This window comes from Triticum dicoccoides, chromosome 4B, assembly GCF_002162155.2.
Source record: "Triticum dicoccoides isolate Atlit2015 ecotype Zavitan chromosome 4B, WEW_v2.0, whole genome shotgun sequence".
Classification (NCBI taxonomy): Eukaryota; Viridiplantae; Streptophyta; class Magnoliopsida; order Poales; family Poaceae; genus Triticum; species Triticum dicoccoides.
In genome coordinates this window covers 506,350,045-506,355,044 of record NC_041387.1, presented here as the reverse complement: position 1 = coordinate 506,355,044, position 5,000 = coordinate 506,350,045, and the positions used below count along the sequence as shown (strand labels likewise).

General features: G+C 40.6%; 1 pseudogene; it reads right to left on the bottom strand.

Moving 5' to 3' along the window:
- Positions 1-699: 699 nt before the first annotated feature.
- LOC119293801 lies at positions 700-2,055 on the bottom strand (annotated as a pseudogene).
- Between the last annotated feature and the right edge of the window lie 2,945 nt (positions 2,056-5,000).

The following is a 5,000-nucleotide window of genomic DNA, read 5'->3' as shown; positions in this document are numbered from 1 at the left end:
CGCTTTGTTGCCATATAGATAGGTTGGAGTGCGGGTGGCCACTAACCCAACGAACGAACTTACGTGTAGGTGTGATCCTATCTGCTCTTCCACTATAGGACTAGAAATCCAGTACAACCATGTCCCTTTCTTAGGGGAAAAGCCCTCTTTGAAGGAGAATCCACTTCTAAGCACCAAAGGCGGGCATCCGACGTCACCAAAAAGAAGGAGAAAGGCATTCAGGCACCGCAAATCCAAGAAACTCCGAATACAGGCCGGCACGAAAAGCGAAATGACCAAAGGGATTGGGGCTGTTTCGGCACCAAAAAAGTGTCAGTATGCTAAACACATCGAATATCCATCTCTTTATGTGGGAGCGAACCATCTTCGCTTACGGGTCTACCGATCCTATAGCTCCGATATAGATTTAAGTAACTTGGCAGAAAAAAATGCGGAAAAACAGTTTTGGATGGAAGAGGTAGATGAGAAAGACTTTCCACTTAGAGTCAGAAGTCCACGCTAGATGACCGATCTTTATGACCTTGAGGAAAATTACCTATCTGGAATTAATACACCAAAATCGGTTATTTCAATCGATCCACGAAAGGAATTGATCACCACGATAATGTGACGCAAGGCAAAATCTGTAATCAACATCGGTTATGTGAAATAGGTCATTTGAGAAAAAAAAGATAGGTATCTCTCAGTAAGAAATAGTAGTAGTAGTCAAAAAGTGCACTTTTTCCATATATTTCGATTTATAGGGATCCCTATCTTTATCTCTATCCACAGAGATACCTATCTATATAGAGAGAGATTTTTCTCAAAATTGATCTAGACTATCCTCTATCCGGATAGATATGTCCCTATGAGCGACTAGGCCGATCTTTTTTTATATGTTTTGGCCACGTCCGTTTCCACTCTGAAGAGGAAGGTTTGGATCTTTCAATCTTATGTCGTGAGGGATGTGACCTATGTTAGGTCCATAAGATACCACAACTTTTAGTGTTCTATGATCCACCTCCGAATAATGAGTAGGTAGTTCGATCCTTTTGATTCTTATCTTCCTAGTAAACGGGGATCCGGAGCAATAGGTCGAATTACTATATAAAGAAGACTTTTCTACAAAAGGACTTATTGTTCGAGTAGGAAGATTTCGGTTTTTCTCCTTCCCTCTTTTCAATAAGAAGAAGTATTTGAAATGAAACAAATTCCTCTTCATTCTGTTGTGCTCAGCGAAGGAACTGCCTAAGCATACTTTTGCGGATCCAAACTTCTTTGTTCTTTCAAAGTCTTCTTCTTGCATATAAGAACGCAACTTTTGCAATTCCTTGGATTTGAGTAGTAAGCGGCATCCCCTCTGAGTTGTGAGTAAGCGGAACCATTCTTTTTTTGTTCTTCTCCAGATTCTGGCCGGTAGGAATTTGCCTCTTCTTTTTGCAACTGATATGGCCGATAGGAATTTGCCTATGATTTTTCCAACTGATATGTCGATATAGAAAATCTCCTTATTTCAAAACCGCGGGTTCTCACGTCATTTTCTTTAAAAGATATTAGATCACCGTGGGAAACTTTCAAATGAGTAATGGTTACCAGTCCATTATTCAAACAAACCCTTCGATGACTTATCGGCTACCTTGCTTGAGGAAGAGTGTCACTAAAATGGAGACGAACCAGAATCACGTCCGATCTTGTTTCTTGATTGAGTAAAAAAGGGATATATGAAGTTCGTTCTCTTCCTCTATGCATCTCCCTTATGGGTAAATCCCCATAATAAAGAGACAACTTTTGTGTAGTTTGTGATTTGATGTTACTGTTTCGATTTTCTCTCCGAGAAAGATTTCTTTTAATGGATCTCCTCTTGTTCCTCAATCTTCGGAGAATACGATGTTGGATTAGAGAAAGTTCTCTGTTTCGAACATTTCCTGGAAGTAGACGACACATTTTAAATCTTAATGCTGGCATGGCATATTTCGTTGAATCAGTCTTTTTCGCCACATCGCGTATAAAGGGAATCGAACCCAACTCTTCCACGAACCCCCCACGAATGGCCCTCCCTTAATTCAATGAACTATGAGAATTCATTTTTTCGTTTTTTTCTTTTCAGTTCTCATAAGTCCTTGATATACTAGCAGAAACTCAATACTTGACCGACTGCGTCACAGTGCTCAGGTAAAGTGGCAGTGGTTGAAAGCGAGCGGAAACGTCAGTGTTTTCTGTGCGTTACGATAGTAGTGGTGAAAGAAAATCCAATTCAAATATCTCAACGTAAAAGGAAAATCGTTTCACTTTGAAAGGAAAGCTAGCTATATGAGATCGAAATCACTCTATCTACGATATTCATTGCACCATGATTGAAGGACAATGAGGGGCAGGTTATATTCCCTTTCTTCTGATCGATTGAGCTCAAAGGCAAAAGGCACTAAAGATGTTTAAGATGTTTCATCAGAATTGCTATTGACATCGACTCGTCCGAGAGATTAGCAAGCACCTCAGGGTTATGAGAAATCCATCCCCAAAACCCAGAATTGGATCTATTGTTTTCACTTTCTTTCCCAAACAATGTATCTGTTGATACCAGAATTGCTTATATTGCTCGCCCTAAGATGGAAAATGCGATAGAACCCACTTTACATACCTCCATAGGAGGAGATCCCTTAGAAGAGAGTGAAACAGGCAGTACAGCAATTCACAAGCCATAGAGAACGAAACACGGAAGAAGATCTAGTTTCAAGTCAGCTAGGAAGACCTCTTTCTTAAATTAAAGGGAAGGGGTCCACATAAGCCCCAATTATTCCCTAGCTTGTTAATCCAACATATCAGTTGGCGTGTCTGAATAAGAAAGAGTTGGGCGATGGTTTTAGAAAACCCGAAACTAGCCATACCCTAAAGAAAGTGAATTCCAATCTATGTGAATCACGAAAGAAGCAAAGCCGGTCAAAGAATCGATTATATGCCTTCTCTTTCCATAAGACCGATGGCCTTAGTAACGTAACGCACAAAAGGAATAGAAGACAGAGCGAGGGTATATGTCACGAGCAAAAGGGATGAACAACTACCCCTGTGTACGTAGCTTTGTGTAACAGGGGAACGACTGTTGAGTCAAAAAGCTGAGTGAGAAGGAAGCAAAGGATCGGTTGTGGCGGGATACGAAGTGCTTTGCTAAGCCAATACGAATGTTTACATACGAACCCACGCCAATACATACGAGTAGTAGGGGTATGGAAATTCTCATCAATTAAAGGTTAGGGCTCGGTTTCCGGTTGACTTTTCGAATCCTATCCTCTTTTTCTGGTTAAACCAATTAAATAGGAGTACCCACCCAACTTTCATATGCTGTTGTTCCTATACGCTAACGGGTTCATCTTTATAGGCAATGATTTCATTTGTATTCCAATTCGTACGTATACCCCATCACTTTGTTTACCATCCCTGTCGTCTCGGATAAGGTTTCCTAGCCTAGCCCATCTCGGTGTCAGCTACCGAAAGAGAAAATTGGTCTAAGGGCAGCATCTACTCGTTCATCGCTTGCCTCACATCGAAAGAGGCATGGCTTCTCTCTTCACTCACTCCCCTGTTTGCCAGCTTCAATAGCATGGAAGAAGGTGTTCAAAGAACATAGTTTCACATCTACATTTTCTCCATTTGATCTTGATCAATAATTCACTTATAGAAATAGAATAGAATAGAAATATCAAGAGAAACACTCTTCTTTCCGAAGATCCATTTCTAGTGGGACATCATTCATAGGGAGCGCACATCCAATGCGCCCTCTACTCTTCACTCTTCACTCTTGTGCTCGATATCCTCTTCAACAAGGATTTGCGGCTCCAATCCCTTTATTTTTCCAAAGGTAAAAGATGGAACAGACCGAATCCAAGCCATATAATTGCTTGATGCTCAAGAGTGCTTAGTTGGAAAAGAGTTTTCTATGTCGTTCAAACTAATGCTCGATTTAGAATTCTATAACAAAAAAAGAAACAATCAATTAATCTATCTCACCTATATTATGAAGCAGCTGCTAGGCCTGATAGCGAAGTGAGCTTTGTGACTTTTAGTAGGGTTGTATCGTCCGTCTTCAACATTCATCCATAAGACTTATTTATTCGATTCATTGTATCTCGAACAGAGGTAAGTCCAGCTTCCTCCTCTTTTCTTTCTTTTTGTTAGTGGCTTTCTCTTTTTAGAAGTCGAACTCTAGACTTGGCAAAAGTCCTATCCTTTCTTGTAGCAGAGCTACGTCCTAATTGATTGTATCATGCTCTTTCGGGTCGAGGCACCTCTAATGTAATCTTTGTCCAGAGGAAGGAGGACTTTCACAGAAAAACAAAAGCTGTATGCCAAAAAGAGCCAATGTGAATTTAGGTTCAAAAGGATCAATAGCACATGACGAAGTTCAAGTGTCTTCTCTTCAAGAGAATAGAGCATAATTGTACGGTTATATGGATATCAGTGCTTTTATTCAATTCCCGAGGCACTCTTCAATGATTGAGGAGATTCCCGAGGCAGTCTTAGTGCTATCGTCAGGGTCACCAGCCTACTGTACCCCTTATTCTGGCTTAGCCTTGCTTAAACAGAAGAGGCTTGGTTAGCATCCTTTCTATCAGGTGCTGTTCTTTGCTACCAACAATTCTTTAAGTACGCGGTGAAGTAAATAATAGTGCACTTGCTGACAATAGAACCCCCAAGAAATCTTACAGTATAGGCCGATATCTTTGTGCAATGTCATTTACAAGCTATGCTCCAAAGTCTTGGCAAATAGGCTGAGAGAAGTACTAGATGAGATCATTTCCGAGGACTTATTAAATAGGGGTGCTTTTTCTACGAATATAATCAATTCCATAATGCTATCCGCTTTGACGAAGCAAATCAGATGACGGGCGATCTACGCCTCGAAAAGGAGAAGAAGTGGTTCTCGATACTGAGCAAAAAGTCACTTTCGATGCAGAAAGTAGGAAACCAAGGAAGCAGGCATTGGCAAAGAGTGAATCTTTATCCGATCCTATAATGGCTCAATCCGA